Source organism: Mustela erminea, chromosome 14 (assembly GCF_009829155.1).
Source record: "Mustela erminea isolate mMusErm1 chromosome 14, mMusErm1.Pri, whole genome shotgun sequence".
NCBI classification, from domain to species: Eukaryota; Metazoa; Chordata; class Mammalia; order Carnivora; family Mustelidae; genus Mustela; species Mustela erminea.
In genome coordinates this window covers 67,859,214-67,876,497 of record NC_045627.1, presented here as the reverse complement: position 1 = coordinate 67,876,497, position 17,284 = coordinate 67,859,214, and the positions used below count along the sequence as shown (strand labels likewise).

The window sequence follows — 17,284 nt, the reverse complement described above, 5'->3', positions numbered from 1 at the left end:
AAATGTCCTTAGTGCTACTGAATTACTCATTTTAAAATGGTTAATTTTATATGATGTGAATTTCACCTCGGTTAAAGAAGGAATAAATCAGATAAACCAATAAGAAGCAGTTTATTAAAAAATAAAGCTACCGAAAGTAGAAATCAAGTCCATTCATCTTTATGTGCCCTCATCCCCCTGATCTTTAGCACAGGCGGGCGTAGAAAGACAATGAACATTCAGCTTGGATGAAGGAATAATTTGAAGAAAAGCTATAAACTTTGGAGACTCAGAAGTCTCATAAGCTCTTTCTCACCTTTCATTCACCCTTTTTATTTGTCCGTTAAAATGTTTCCTTCGATTTTCTTTTTTCAATGATAAAAGCAGTACTCACTTGTTTCTACAAGCCAAACAGACAAGTATCCTGAGTATTCCTACCACCTACCCACCTCACGCACCCCGCCCCCAACACTGCCACCCTGCATTCTTCTAAAACACCAGGTTTCTGATATTAACAGATTGACAGTCTGGGACATCTTTCCACCGTTTTCTTCATGCTCTTTCAAATGTCCCCCAAATGATGTGTGTAATCCGTCTCTCAGTTATTATCCTGGTGTTCCTATTCCAAGGATGAATGCCTCCTGGTGCTTTTAATCCTTCATATTCTCTCCCAAGATGCAGGGGGCCAAAAGGGAATGATCAGGAGGCGTTTTCCCAGGTCAAAGGAATGACACTTCCACTGCTACATGGATTGTCTAATTACACAAAGTAAGAGTTTGATTTGAGACTTGAAGTGAGAAAGCTTAAGTGGGTGAGACATTGGCAATACCCTTTCTCCCACCCCTAATGGAAGCTATCTGTTATTTTATAACCATTCCAATTTGTCAGCCTCCCCAGCATAGATTTTATCCAAAGGCATTTTGACTTTTATCAATTCAAAGATGGATTTTCATCACCTTCTAATGTTTACTTATTTATTTTGCTTATTGTCTGGCTCCCCCACTAGCATGTTACCTCCACAGGGCAGAGATTTTCAGCTGTTTCGTTCAAGGTCATATGACCAGCACCTAGCATACCTGCCTGGCACACAGTAGATGATTGGAAGTATTCATTGAAAGAAATACTACATCTCTTATAAAGCTTACGTCCCTCAAGCAAAAGTTGGAGGGTATATATATCTGGTACATTGCCTCTTCTCTTCTTCCTGGTTCCCCCCCCCCAACATTACAGCTAACAAGGAGGGTGGGAAAGTTGATTGACCAACAAAGCTCAAGCTTCCAGCTTCTCACCTAACTGGGTCCCCGCAAAGTTTAGGGATGATAAGGCGCTCCGTGCACATCATCCCTGGAGAATCAAAAAGCCCTTCTGCATGATCATATTGGATTCTGAGGCTGGAGAAGAGGTAGCACCATTTCACAGAAAGATATCTAGGAGGCATCTGACTGTCAGGAGAGAGCTGAGACCAGAATCCATGGCTCCAACCATTTGTCAAGGATTATCCCCATCACCCAAGAGAAGACCCACTGCTCCCTCACAAGGTTGCATGTTAGAATTCCAACTGAGTGTCCTATTTTTCTAACCCCAGGGAGCAGTGTCCCCAAACCTATTTCGAGATCAACAGAGTATGAAAGCAGAGGCTCAAGTTTATTTCAAAAAAGTATCAGTTGACCAGCTATTTTGTTAAACGCCCCTCAACTTGGATTTGTCTGATGTTTTCTCTTGATTGGACTGAGGTTATGTGTTTGGGGCAAAAATAACCACAGAAGTGGTATTTTTCCACGGAAGTGAAGCTGTGCCCTCAGTGCTATACTCTTTGAGAGGGTCAAGGTCATAAAAGGCAAGGAAAGATTAAGGAATTGTTAGAGGCTGCGGAAGATGAAAGAGAAATCGCAACTAAACTCAGTGTGGGATGCTGCAGAGGGTCCTGGGGTAGACAAGGGACAGCAGCAGTAGAACATCCAAAGCCTGTAGTTCAGTTAATAGATTGGCCCAATGTTAATTTCCCCATCTTGATCATTGCTCTATGGTTACAGAAGTTGTTAACATCAGGGGACGCTCAGAAAAGAGCTGGACTATTTTGCAACTTTTTCTGTAAGGGTAAAATTAATTCAAAATAAAAACTTTTTAGAAGCTTTTGCTCCTTGTGGGAGCTTTCTCAGGCATTTCTTATAAGGACACTAATCCCATTCATGAGGCTAGGCCCTCATGACCTAATCACTTCACAAAGACCCCCCCTCCTAATATCATCCCCTTGGAATTAGGATTTCAATATATGAATTCTGAAGCACTCAGACCATACCACCAACCTCTTCTGTCCCTACTTCTTCTTGTAATAGATTAAGTCCTAGACTCATCCTTATAGGTGGAAATGAAACATAGGAAGGATTTGGGTCCAACTTGACATGAACTTGACTTTTGAGGTTCTAGACCATTGCAGGGGAGTGGGATGAGGAACACATTCATTTGGGGAACAGACCCAAAGATCCAGAGAAAGATTTTAGACTCCGCCTCACTTTTGTGCAAATAATGATATAACCACGGATTTCAGAGGTCACTGGGTACACCCGTTAGTCCCCACTCCTCAACACATCCAGGCTGTTTGGGTCACAGACCTGGAAAGGTGATGAGTGAGCTGCTCAGAGCCGCCTCCCCTGAATGCTGAGAGGAGCCACTTTCTATTCAGTCGCTGCAATGTCTCTCAGCGTGAGCAAGATACAGCCAGCTACCTTGCTGCCCGACATACCAGGGAAGGGGGGTTGTCCCAGTCTGCTTAGCCCATATTTTTAATTGCTTAATAATAGTGAGTGGGCTTCCCTCCTCCCCTCCAGCAAAGCAGCGTGGGGGGCTTTGACATTCAGGGCCCGGTGTGTGGGCAGGAAACACAGATGAGGCTGGGAAATGTCAACCTCCTACAGCTTCTCTCCCAATTAATCACAGCGTCATATGACAGGGCACACCTCCCGTGAGGAGCACGGGACTGGCAGTCCCCAGAGCTCGGCCCCAGCTCCGGCTCCACGGCTACATCATCTGCCTGATGGGGAGGAAGCAGCTTACCCTCTGGGATAGTGATTACAAGCACCAACTTGGGACCCATACCCCCTGAGTCCACCTCTGACTCCTCCCCTTCCCGAGAGTGGGATCCCAAGGAAATGACTTAACTGACCCACAGACAATCCCCTCACCTGCAAAACAAGCCTGAGGATACCTGCGCAGCTGGGTGGCTGGAAGGACTCAGCCCAGCACAGCGGGAGGTCTACAGCAATAAGCATTAGCTGCTGTTATCCCAATTCTAGTCACCTGATCGACTGGCTTTATCCAAAGTTCCACAGGAAATACTTCCAGAGAGGAGTAACACATGGAATTTGCCCCCCCAGATACTCAGTCATATGAGGAAGACAAATGCATGCAGTGTGGGAAGACACATGGGGGGAGCGGGGCTGTAGGTGCTGGAACCCCGCAGGGGCTCTGCCTGCATCCTCCTATCTAACCCTCACAACCGCCAGGTCAGCTTGTCCCATTGTCATCAGGTGGGAGACAGAGAAGTTAAACCACTGGCCTCGGACCACACAGCTTCGACTCGTCAAAGACAGCGCAAACTCAGGTCTTACGTCCCACACCCTTACATGCCACGTCACCGGGGGGGAGCGGATGGGATTTGGGGAACGCCTCACAAAGGAAGTGGCATTCGGACAGACAAAGCCTCCACATTTTTATGATGGAAAGGCAGGATTTCTGGAGCATCTTCCAGCGATGCTTCTTAGCTACATGGGTGAGTTTTTTTTAAACTCTCTGAGCCCTGGTTTCTTTGTTTCCGAGTAATTATAGTGCCCACCATGGAGACGGCAGGAGGAGTGAGTGCGTCTGTGGATGTGAAAGTCTTAACAGCACCTGGCACGTGGCAGGCATGTAAGAGATGTTCACTTGCCATCATCATGTCATCCTCCGTCATCACCACGGTCACCGCGTGGGTTCAGTTACACCTCGGCTGACAGGGCCACCTGTTGGTAAAAAGGGAACCTCTGTTTCCTCAAGGGCTCTCAAGAGCACCCATGTGACCATGGGCCACTTGTTCCTGAGGTGAAGTATTTGTTCTGTGCCCAGGATCCCCGGGAGAACAACAAAGCCACCGAGAGGAATGAGTAACGGATAGAGTCCTGAAGAGCATCCGTTAGTCATTCGAGAGGGGTCCATGCCAAGGAAGGATAAATGAGAAGCTGAAGCAGAGGCAGAGATGGTCCCTTACAAGTGGGTAGCGCCAGATGCTGTCCCCTTCCCAGTTCCACCACAGGCTGCCCTTTCTAGGGTCTGCCCGGATGCCGAGCTCCCTCCCCACCCCAGCTTTCAGGCAGGGATAGTACCTGAGCGGAGCCCTCGTTAGCATGTGCCACTGGAGCTCCGAGGGGTGAGTGATGGCTCCCCCAGAACGGAGGCATGTTTGACGCAGGTTTGTCAGCCCTGCCATCCTTCACGGGGACCCGGGGCCCAGATTCATGTCCTCTGTCAGAGGCTCATCCAACACCCTGAGCTGGCCTCCACTGCAGTCCAATTTGTATACTCTCTCCCGGAGAATGGCAGGCAATTTTTCAGGGCCTCGAGATGGGGAGACACACAGCAGTGCTTCATTTGTCCTGGGACTAGCTTAGAGGCCGGGGGGAGGGTAAACTACAAAGAGGGAAAAGAGGGGAAGACTCAGAAGGAATGTTATCAACCGTGGATTTTTGCCTGTTTTCTGCCATTACTGCCTCCCTTCCCTGGCCCCGACTCAGGTGTTCCGGGCAATATCAATTTGAATAATGGTGTATTATTCCATATCAGTTTGAGATGCGAGTTGGTCACATCGGAATGTTGCCCACCAAGAGAAAATAATGTCGTGACATGCAAGAGCAGACTAGACTCATGGGAAATAAAATCCCCAGATTGAGAGGAAACAGTGTGACTAGTTTAGTTTGAAGCTTTGTTTCGCCTCTCCATTTTGGGTCTCCCTGGGGTTGCCTGCTCTCTAATTCAACTTATCAATTCTCTATTGCGTGCTCAGGGCTGGGAGTCCTGTGATCGAACCAGCAACCAGAACTAGGTCTGGGGGACTCACTCTGTCCTGTGGCTTTTCCCCAGTCTCTAGCCCACTCCGTGGTGCCCCTTCAGTGCTAAGTTTCAGTTGCTCTCGTCCCACAAAAAATTATACAGAAGCCAACAGGATTCAAGTCTTCTTTTCTTTTCTTTGTCTAATCCATTCGAGGGGAGTGTTTTTCTCATTTTTCACTGAAGCCGGACGACAGGAAGGATGCAACAGAAATTGATACGACACATCAGACAACATCACCATGGGTGTGGGTGGTGCCAGCAGAGGGGATTCTGGCCTGAAGGTCACCAGTAAGCGCTGGTTCTGCCCTCAGGTCCCCGTGTGACCGTGGAGCCCCTACAGCTCGGAGCTTGGTGTGTGTAGGGCTGGGTCTTCTGTCCCATCTATCAGGATACCAGAGACAGCAGGAGCTCAAAGATGCCTTTTTTTTTTTTTTTTAAGATTTCATTTATTTATTTATTTGACAGAGAGAAAGAGACAGCAAGAGAAGGAACATAAGCAGGTAGAGTGGGAGAGCAAGCCTCCTGTTGAGCAGGGAACCCGACTCGGTGCTCGATCCCAGGACCCTAGGATCATGACCTGAGCTGAAAGCAGATGCTTAACGATTGAGCCACCCAGGTGCCCCTCCACGATGCTTTAAAACAGAGATTCTGACCTGGGATCTGTGGGTTATGCTCTCAAAACCCTGAAGCTGAGGAAACAAAGTGGTGGTCCCCAGATATGGGTGTGGGGGCCACACAGGGTTTTAAAGGAAAGTGAATTCGTTGAACATTTTAAAACAAGGAGATCTTACATTTTAAAATCTGGATTTTCAGCGGCTCTTAAAAAATAGAAAATCTGATTACACCAGAGCAGAAGCTCAACCTGAAAATAGTCTTCTGTAAGATTGGCTTGAAGAATAGTTTGGGCCCTTGAGACTGAGTCCGGCTTCTACAGGTCACCACACTTCTTACCACCATCAGCTTTCCTCTTTTAACCCACCTCTCTGGACCCTGTAGTTGTCTGAGTGGGTAAAAGTCTGACCAGATCACCTAGTGGCCTGCAGCAGCTGTGCCCACCACTTGCTACGAATTTACACTGATAGGCAGAAGCTGGCCTCCACAATTCAGAGGAAAGAGAACTCCAGGGTGTGGGGTTGGGCAGGGAGAGGGGTCAAGGAAATGAGTTAGAAATGTGTGTGATCCTACTTTTAGTCCACATGCAAACCATTTTTTCTAGTACAGGGGAGCTGGGGGAGTCAAGCAGGGAGTGATAAGTTGAGCTCACACTGTTGGAACAAGGGCCCTGAATGCCAAGTACTATTATTCTCAGCTGTTCATACCACAAACTCCAGATACGACGTGGGGTTTAGGGACAAAAGCTGCCAAGCTCACCCCTACACACATTTCCACCCCCTACCTTCACAACGAGTGGAGGTAGTGTCTAGATCTCAGGAGATACAGGGCTACATACAAAGTTCTAGAAACCACCTTCCACCTTCACAAACTCATCACCTGTAGCTTTTTCTAAAGCAGCCAGAGGCATCCCACAAAGACCCGGCAGCAGCAGCAGGGGACAAACTTCTGTGTTGAATTCTCCCAAAGTAGCTCAGGGGAAATAACAGAAGAAAGAAAGAAGGGAATAAACCTCCTTTCAGCTTCATTAGAGCTCTTGCTTAACCAAGCTAAAAATAAAGCTAATTGCTTTTGCTATTCTAATGTGAAAAATCAGTTTTTAAAGGATCAAAATTCTCTCCCTGGCTGGAGAAATCATTGAATCAGTAATAGACTGACTGCCAATGAATTATGAATGTTGCAATCAAGCCTTCTTGGATGGCCAAAGTCTTGGTTACAAATGGGCAGTATAATTAGAACGATGCCAAAGCTGCCCAAAGCAGACGCCCTTTTGTCTTTTTTTTTTTTTTTTTTTAAGATGGAAGAGGTACTGCTCTTCTTCAGGTATCTGGCTTATTCCAAACAATGCCTTGTTCTCACCATTAGAGGAGACATGGAAGAGCATGGAACACCATCCCTTTCCCCTCTAAAAAACCAGCCAATCTCTCCCAACGGTAATGGGGAAAGTACTTCAGTTTTCTTCATCTCTTGCCTGGAATTCTAGAAACTAAAGGTATTCTAGGACAGCAAGCAGCGTCTTTTCAAAATACAAGGGGGCTGGGTTATAGGCAAGGCTCAGTCCCCTACACCTTAGTCCCTTACCCTTAGTGGGAATTAGGGCTTAGTCCCCTACACCATAGTCAGTCTGATCCAGTCCTTGCACTTGAACAAAGAGCTGATGAGCTCTGCAGCTCTGGGGGTGGAGGAGATGGGTATGTGTGCCAGAGAGGAAATTGAGAGAAGGGCAGACCGGAAGTGACAGCAATGGGAAAAAAACTACCTCCCAGCGCCAAGCCCCAGCCCAGAAGAAGAGGCCCCCTCATCACACTTAGACAACAAGAAAAGCCAATCTAGTTTAACAGGGCCAATAACAACAACATCCCACCAAGAGAGAATCGTCTCAAAAGGGATTCCCTTACCTTGTTTTCTAAAGGATGGATCCATTCTAAGCAAAAAAAAAAAAAATGCTAGGAGTTGCTGCTTTTCTCTCAAATCCTTTACCTTTGACTTGGCCTCTGAGACGGGATCTGTTCTAACCAGAAGGCCCTTGAAACAGAGCTACTTCTAAGAGCTTATCTTAGCGCAGCCTGGAAATGGCCAGTTGGGGGAAGGAGGTGAGAGCTCTCCTTCTCTCAAGCCCATCGTTGAAGGTTAAGCCCGGATCTCAATCTCTTGCCACTTGCTGAGCACCACCGTATGGGCTTAATCAGTGGTTCTCAGCCCTGACTGAGTATTAGATTCACCTGGGAGACTTTTTTCCATGTTGTTGCCCAGGTCATGTCCCAGACCCATTAAATGTAGTATCTAGGAGTCGGCCTAGGCATCACTATTGGTTAAGGCTTTCTGCTGATTCTAATGTGCAGTCATGGTTGAGAACCACTAGCTTAATCATGCACTTCCAGCACCTGTTCTCTGTCTTCCCATCCCTCCTCTCAGTTCCCAGACCTGTGCTGAGGGGCTTTTGCAGGATGAGAGATTCCAGTGGCAGCAATGCCTTCATCTCTTAGAGTGGGCAACGGCTCCTGAGGCATCTGTGTATGGTCCCCACGACAGCTTTCCCACACACCCCAAATCATTCTGTTAGAAAATACCTTAAGGCACATCTTATCCAGGGTTGCAAATAGGATTCATCCTCAAGCCAACTTTGTTGGACCAGAAGTCATTCTCTGGGGCACTGTATAGAGAAAGTTTAACAGGATGTGTTGGGAAAATATACCATATTCTGGGATCAATGCCAGCCAAGAAAGCAGAAGAGAGAAATGGTGGTATTGAAACTGAGCACTTGTCAGGCCTCAAAAAATTTCTTCATCAGGCTTATAAGAAAAAGAGAGCCAGAGAAAGGAAGTGACATGGCCATTAGCCAGGTCAGTATATCAACAAGGTAGCTGGAAGCGTTTGGTCTGCGTCTAATACTGTACAACCTTGCTACTCAATGTGAGGTGCTTATAGCATTGGGATCAGTAACAGCTGGGAACTTGTTAAGAAATGTAGGATCTCAGGCTCCACACAAGACTTATTAGATCCAAATATACAGTTTAACAAGTTCCCCAGGTGATTCTACTTGACAATGACTTTTGGAAAAGTCCTATTGGAGAGAAGATGGGACAGAAGATGGAAATCACAGCAGGGTCTACCATGGTCCAGATCAGAAATACAAGGAAACCTCAAGAAAAGAACAATGTCAAGTAGTGTAAAAGGATAGAAATGCTGTCTGGTCCCAGAAAGGAGGGAGATCCATGTAAATACAAGAGCCTAAAAGCTTTGGAGAGAAGGAAGCCTTTGGGTTGGGTGCTAAAGGATGTATGGAGAGGAAATATTTAGAAAGGGTCCCTGCCACTGTCTAGCAGCATTCATCCTCTCACCTCTGGGAGCCCTCTGCCACCTCTGCTGCCTTAAGCTCTGGATGTAGACCCTTTGTTTCTGGTGGGTATCTTCTCTCCCCAATAGGCTTAGGATCTCCTTGAGGCCAGGGATGGTCTCCTCTCCCTGCCCTGTCTCCTGTACATATCCATCAGGGACCAGGCCAGAATGACCACTCCAAACAGTTTTGAATGAATAAATGAGTGACCAAATGAACAAGGAAGGACTAAAGCCAGACCTGGAAAACACAGAGTCCAGCTCCCTTCCGCCCCTCTTCATCACCCCCACCCCAAGCTGACCCAGTGAAATTCAGGCTTGGGCTCACAAATAACAGGACGTGACTTTAAAAAAGAAAACTTAACCTATTATCTCAAAATTCACCCAAGTCTTAATGGCTGCTAACCAGTTGGGGTCCCTTTAATCTGAAGAGAACCCCAGGGTCTGTGGCCCCAACATTCACGGATGAATCCCAGGAAGAGTAGCAGAGAATAAGGCTTGAAGAGAAGGTGTGGAAGCCCTGCCTAAAATTTTATAGGATGGGGTAACAGTCACTCTAGAGGGTTGGTTCTCCCCTAGTCAAGATGCTCCCTCTTAGCAGTATTCAAAGGCTCTGACCGGTCAGTCTGCAGACCCTCCCCACCTCCGGCTCATCTCACAAAACTAATGTGAGTGGAAGTACTTTGCAGAGAGTAAAGAGATGTGCTGTGCAAAGAATCATCATTGCTGTATGATGAGAAAAACCTCAAATAGAATCTTAAGGGTCATAGATATTTTCTGTACATTTATTCTTTCACAGCCTTACATTGTGAACTTTGCCAAAAAGAGAGAGAGAGAGAGTATGGGCACTGGGGTGATACTCTGTGATTTCAGATCCTGGCTCTGGCACATTTTACTTGTGTGACCTTGAGCAAATAATTTACCTTCTCTGTGCCTTGGGATCCTTGTCAATAAAAGGAAGCTCATAATAATAACCCCTATTTCACAGAGTGCTCCAGGGACAAATGAGCTAATGCATATGTGAGTTCCTAGAACATACTCCATATTCAACAAATGTTAGCAATTAGTATCTGCTTTTGACTCCTGCCCACCTTACCTTCCAGAGCCCACCCAGCGATACACATCTCATTCTATGCCCACTCTATGAATGCTACCCTGGGTCACCCAGATCCTTCCATGCACATCCCTCAGACCTGGCACAAGGCAGCATCTCATGCTTCAAAGAAAACAGTGCCCTCTGACATTTTACTCTTTACTTCTCTCATCCTTTTGGGGTATATTCTCAGGAAACTGGAAGGAGGGTATTTGATAATCTAATTTATATGGAGGTGTTACAGACTTATGGATGTCTATATTCTTTTTCTTTTCTTAAGATTTTATTTATTTATTCATTTGACAGAGAGAGAGACAAAGTGAGAGAGGGAACAGAAGCAGGGGGAGTGGGAGAGGGAGAAGCAGCCTTCCTGCTGAGCAGGGAGCCTGATGCAGGGCTCAATCCTAGGACCCTGGGATCATGGCCTGAGTCAAACAGCAGATGCTTAATGACTGAGCGACCGTGGCGCCCCGTGTCTATATTCTTTTAAAGGCACAGAACTTTGCTCTTTAAAAAGGAACCTAAAGATAGCAATGTCTCTGCAAAAAGGGACTATTAGCACTGGAATTCCCAGCACAGTCCCAGATCAGGCAGTTCGGTGTTTTTAAAATAAATGAAGGGAGAAACCTGAATGCCCAACTTGGGGACAGCCCTGCTCTTGCAGTATCAGAGGACCAGGAGGTTCCAGAAGGAATTTCAAGGCAGATATATGATTTGGTTAACTCCCTATTCCTGAACTTAGAGTTTCCCTTTGGGTAACAGCATAAAGGAGCATCTCTGTCTCAGTCATCCCACCAACAAGTAGTCCTCCTACAATTAGAGCTACCACCTCTACCACTAAGGGTAAAGTCCCCATCGGCATAGTGAGTTCCATGAGCTGACCCTCCTTGAGAAATCTTCAGGCATAAACCAGCCAAAATCTCCACCATTTTCTCACCTCTATCCAAGGAAAACATGTTCCCTCCGTGTGCAGGGAAACATGGTACTAACAGCAGGAAGGCTTAACGGCATTAGCCCTGCCTTCTCTAGGGCAGACCACATGTGTAGGGGAAAGCGTTGGGGGAAAGAAAGTGATAGAGGGATGGCTGGGGCAATGGGAGGCTTCCTCTAAACAGCATCTCGGACCCCACTCAAGGGTGGTTCAGGGGTCCAGTAAGAAGAGGTAAAATTTTATTTCCTATCTCTCCCTACTCATTTGGCTTCCTAGAGTTCTGACATTTTCTCCCTGCCCTCATTATGTCCTATAACTAGACACACATGCACCATACACAACCCAGACAACCACAGAAGACACCACAAATACACCAGACACAGCAGAAGCAGCTCTGGCCCCTGAGTGCTATGGATGCCATCTTTGTGGTGAAAACGCATGAGCAGGAAAGGACCTGCTGACCCAACTCTCTTTTTTTACAAAGTGAAAAGACACTGAGTCTTAGTAAGAAGACTTCTCTTTGCCCTAGATCACAGTGAGCCTGCAGCTGAGTTAGGACCAGACCCCAAATCTCTTTTACTCTCTCCTGCCGAGAGCTCTACTACTGGGGGACCTCACACAGGTCATTTCTGGTGGCGACTGACAACAGGTACTGGAAGGATCAGTGAGCCTGCACATTAATGGGTCTTCTCCCCCCATCTTGACTTTACCCTGAGCCTCTGGAGCCATGAAACGTTGGTTATGCATGCATTCCCCATCTGTCTGGATACCATTACCAGTGTACTTCCTGCTATTAATGCAGGCTTTGTCCCTTCCTCTGACAACGGGCAGGTTATCATGGCTACAACTTTTCCCCAGAAACAAAAGCTTATTTGCCATTGGGAGATGATCCTGGTTGAAGAGCTTCTATTCCAGTGTCAATACCATCTGAAACCTCCAGCCACAGCAGGGCTAGCAGTTCTTAGGGAAGAGCCTCAGTATAGTCACACCTAACTTCAGAAAAGAAGAGATGACATATAGGGGAGGAGACAGATCTCTAGGCCATCAGCCTATCTGCAAATAGCACCCAGAAGCCTCTCTCTCTCCCCATGCTTACAGACTCACTCCCTCTCCACAGTCTACGGAAATGCAAGACTGTTCGAGGGAAAAAATCAGTGATGTTGAAAGAAAAACAATAGATTCTTATCTCAAAATATTGTCTCATTCATATCCTCTATTAGTACCAGCTACATTCTTGGTGAATGTGTCACTTCTGTGTGCTGCTCACTATCCTTTCTACAGAACAGGAGAGGCTTGCACTCAGGAGGGAGATGAGGATGGAGAGGGTAAGAGCCAAGAGAGTGAGCCAGAAGGAATGGCTGCAGTCCAATTTGCAAATGCTACTGAAGAAACAAAAGGAGGCGTCTTCCCCAGACTAGAGGAACATGAGGTGCATGGGCAGGCTGGACTCTCACCGGGGAGCTGGCTGTGGAAGAGACTAGATGACGTGAAGTCTGAGGGTCATGAGGAAGAGTGCAGCTTAAAATCAGAAAGACCTCAGTCTGCGATCCAATTCCTCCCCCTTACTAGCTGTGTATCTTAGACAAGAGTCCTAAATTGTACAGTACTCAGTCTCCCCACTTAAAATAAGATCATAATATTTGCCTCAAGGGAATATTATTAAGCTTCAATGAGCCACCGAGTGTCAAGTACCTGGAACACAATAGACATTCAGTAAATGGTAGCCAATTGTTTAATGACTTTTCAGTTTTCCTTTAAGGGTTTTTAATCTCCGAAACCAAGAGTCAGCGTGTTTTGCTGCAGTGACTTTCAAATCTTTTTAGGGAGCAAAATATTTTCCTCAAAATAAATCACATAGATAAAACCAGTCCCATCGTCCCCTTCTCTCCTGAAGGGTCTCCCGAGTGCCTCCAAACCCTTAGGGATCTGTTGGTGCAGGATGAATCAGAAGATGTTACCTTGAAGAGCTTGGGGTGTGTGACCACAAATGATGCACTGACTTCTATAACTCAAGGAAAACTCTGGTTACTGTATCTGATTATTTGTTTTCCTGTCTCTTTTCCATGTCTACCCCAACTGATCATGCTGCATGACTATTAGTTGGCATAATCCTAGAGGTCCACAAGGTCGCTAGACCCCCACCACCAAGCTGCAGTTGCTCCTAATACAGGAAGACATATCATCATATGCTATCTTGGTCCACATCAGGGTACTTGTATGCAGCAGAATGGAACATGCTACAAATCAGTCATTTCCAAGCATCCTGGGAATGAAGCCATGGCTTTGGTCGGAGGGTGAAAGTAGCAGAAAGTGACCTATCAACCTTAGTGCAAAGACCCTGAAGTATCTTCCAAAATGGGAAGTCAGGAGCTGGAGTTTCATAGGATCTTAAAGACCACATCATTTCTCTTTAAAAGTAAATATCCTTAACCTCAGGACTACCTTTTATGAAAGAAGATGAACACTTACCAACTGCCTAAAGGCTATAATTTGTGTCCAGAGAATGTATTAATAGGGAGCAAGTTGTCTAACACTGAGCAAATGGCAGGAACTTGAGCAGGAAGCACAAGAAGGCAAATTCTTGAGCAGAGGGCAGACAGGGAAGGAGGTCATGGAAGGGCCTGGCCCAGGACTTAAGGAGCTCAAGGAGTCAAGTGTAGGTCTGGGCAAGATGAATACTGAAATAAAAGCAAAAGATCTTGTCATTCCAGCAAAGCCCGTCAAGATCTGCAGGCAAGGCAGAATAAGGCTTAATGAGAGGTTGAAAATCAAGCTGTAATTGTGAAAATATAGCTAAGGCACGGTGTAGAAAGAGTCTGAACTCTTCCAGGACCTACCATTAGCATACACAAAATTCTGTTTTCTCTATCTCCCAGAAACGATAGCAGAATCGAGTGAAAACACATTTTAGAGTCCTTTGAAGACAATTAAATGTCTAACAAACATAAGATGCTACTCATTAAGGTATTAGACTCAATCAGGGCTTGAGATCACCATCAAGGACAGCTGGCAGCTGAGCTAACTGCTTTCTGGGTCTTTCTTCAGCTGGTGGGGTCTTCCAGGATTGGCCTTACCCCTGAAATGAATCTTGAGATTTAAAGAATTTGTCAGAATAGGTCCAAATTGCCTAAAATACACATGAGACATACATGCGGTGTGGCACCCAGGCCACATACGTGTATTGCATGTAAGATGTGTTTTCCCAGGAAATGACTGGTTCTGCTGGGAAGCTTGCCTAATGGATTGCATGGAGGTAATTCCTCAGTATCCCTTTGGAGTTGAGGCAGGAACCTTGAAACATACCAGCAGATGATCTAGAGTAGAGGTTGGCAACATTCTTCCATAAGTAAATATTTTAGACTCTGCAGGCTCAGTGCTGTCGTTATAACATAAAATCATCCATAGTCAATCTGTAAATAAGTGAGCATGGTTGTATTCCAATAACATTTATTTACAAAAACAGACAGTAGAATGGATTTGTCCCATGGGCTGTTGTTTACTGACCCCTGATCTGACCCCAGGTCAGTTGCAAATCATTTTAGGTAGGACTAGACAAAGTTTCACTATTATACACCCAATACACGACCCCATTTGGTTGTATATAAGAACCAAACCTTTCATTTGGTTTGGTTCAACCTTTCATTATCCTGAACCTCCACTCTGGCCTTTATGCCAGATATCCATTTGGGACAGCCCAGGTAGTCCAAGCCGATGAGTGGAGAATACAGAAAAGACCAAGAGAAGGCAAAAAAAAAATTTTATTTTAATGATTTAGAAACATATATGGAAAAGAGAACCATGGACATGTAGTGTCTTAGAGTTGGCTTTGCAAGAGACCTAGGGCTTCACCCAGTAGAAGTATTTCCAATAATCATGAACAAGAGTAGACCACTGAGAACCAAATGAGGCAGCAAACCATGACTGCCTTGGAAGCAGCGTGAGTCCAGTACAAGAAGGCCTGGCCCCAGTGGGCATTCACTTCATGCTCGGACCAGCACTGGGAGACCCACCTATGTTACTGTTCTTATTACTCCCCACCTCTCCCTCCAGCAGAATATTACTCTAAAACATGAGCAGAGAAATGGAGTCTTTGCCTGAGGACATGAAGCCAATGAGTAGGGAAATCGAGATGAAAATAGAGAAGAGCTGAGTGCCAGAGCTTGGGCTCCCCACCCCAGCTCCCCGACTGCCATCGTATTCTAAGACCTGAGTCACTTCGCAGGGCTGGGGCTTTGTTCCTGCGAGAGTCGAATCCAGAGAGCGGCCCCTCTCCTCTGGACAATCTCCATTTCGACTGGGACCACTCTAGCTAGTCTCCAACTCTTTCTAGAATCTTCTGCTTGCAGCTACCCAAATTGAGAACCGCTAGGAACCATTCTCTCACCCTGAAGATGCTCTTTCTTCCTTCCACGCAAGTGGTCCCATGACCTTCACACAGGGCCCTGGAAGAGGCTTGGCTCGGTCAGGTGCAAACTCTGGGGTGAGTGAGCCTGGACCGGATGAGGCTGTCTGAGGGGCTCCCAGAGTGATTCCCCAGCCCGTTCCTTGCTCACAGGGGGCCTGGATGGGAGCTGCAAATTGCCTATGAAATCCATCCTTCAGTGCTGCCAAGTGCAGGGGGGTAGGCAGTGTTTTGAAGTAAAGCTATAATATGTCTGCAATAAAAGTTTACCGACTTTTATATAGGTTCCCAATAATGAGGGGAGATATTTCAGCAGCTCGGAGTGTGCCGTGAGAGGAAAAGCAATTCCTGGTGCCACCTCTTTAAGGCGAGAGTCTGCCTCCCCCGCATGGTTCATAACTGGGAGTTTTTCCCATTTAAAGGGGATTGCATCAAGTTCCGTTTCTCTTTCATTCCTCATCAGAGCTTGTAATGAGTCCTCAGGCTTCTGAATGAAGAGTCATAAAGTGCAACTTTGCGCTGGAGATGGGTGGTGAATTTTTATGCCCACAAACCTTGGAAGAGTCAAGAGTTACAGCAACAGAGAGGTAAGGAGGTGAGGAATTCTGGAGTGTTCCAGGAGTTCAGAGATGGGGGACGGGGCGTGGAGAGAAAGTGGGTGTCCCCAGGGCAGAGACCTTGAGAAATACACTGGGGCTGGGTCAAAGTGCTCTACCCTTCGATAAGGACTCTAAGAGGCAAGGTTTCTGTGAGCTGGTCAGAAACCTAAAGGAAGTGTAGACAAGAGAGTGCTCAGGAAGAGGGTGCAAATGGCCAGTCCAAGAGAATGACTGGTGGCTTAGAAGCAGAGGGAATTACCCTCCAGGATGCTGTGAGGGGGCAGCAGAGGGGTGAAGGCCAAGGCAAGGGGACAGCCAGAGGGAGGCCAGGCCAAAGACAGGTGTACCCACTATGTGGAAAGGAGGGATCATGGTCGCCGCTCTCCCACACCACCCAGACGGCGAAGGCTCTTTCTGCTACACAGGGACCTGATGGCAGCTGGTGCTAAGATGCCCATGGGATGAGCCACAGCCCAGGGGGGCCAGTGGTATTCGCTGGTTAATGGGCCTCATGTCAAACCTCATTAACAGGAACATGCCCGATTTCAAATCTGTGATCATTTGGACAGAGACGAGACTCGAGTTGACATATGAGCTTTCAATGAAAACAGAGTTTTTACACGAATCGAGAATGTGAAAAGGGCGATGGGCAAGAGGGATAATTAATCTACTTGGAAAAAAACCACTGATTTCAGGAACTTGGACCGATATTAGCTCTTCTCTCTTTGCATCCAAACAACGTCACTAACAAATGTTTGCTGCTCAGCTCAGCACAGACCCAGCAGACCCTCCGCCCCCTAATGCGTTGTTGGTGGCTAATCCCTGCTGTTACACTTGCTTAAAATAGCAATGGCGACTCTCCCTCCTTCCGAGGTCCAACCCAATCACCCTCCTTTCTCTCTGCATGGGGCCTTCCAGGACCTCTCAGCCCACGCAACTTCCCCTAAAGCAGCCTCAGCTTGGGCCACTGTGTGCCATGCACAGGCTCCTTTGAACTGAGAGTTCCATCCCACACCTACCCTTAGAGCCTGGACTAGACTAGGAGTACACAAAGACTAAAAACGAGTGGTATTTATGGCGATTTGACCCATTAGGTCACCAAGAACTCTATGTTGGCTAATTGAAAGAGAAGTGCAATTTTCTAGCAAAATCTTTATATATGGGTATTATGAAATATTAGGAAGCAATTTAAAAAGATGAGTTGGGGCTATATATATCGATTTATCTGGAAAGAGACCCATTTTAGTTTT

The 17,284-nt window shown here is 46.5% G+C and overlaps 1 long non-coding RNA gene across 3 annotated transcripts in view; it reads right to left on the bottom strand.

Moving 5' to 3' along the window:
* Positions 1-308: 308 nt before the first annotated feature.
* LOC116573216 overlaps positions 309-17,284 on the bottom strand; it is a 65,221-nt gene continuing 48,245 nt past the window's right edge. For 2 of the 3 annotated variants that reach the window (XR_004278661.1, XR_004278658.1), the window contains exons 6-7: positions 14,337-14,443; positions 309-3,977 (exon numbers count right to left, since the gene is read on the bottom strand). This is a non-coding gene — a long non-coding RNA (uncharacterized LOC116573216). The remainder of the gene's footprint in view (positions 3,978-14,336; positions 14,444-17,284) is intronic. The other variant, XR_004278660.1, reaches the window with a different exon arrangement.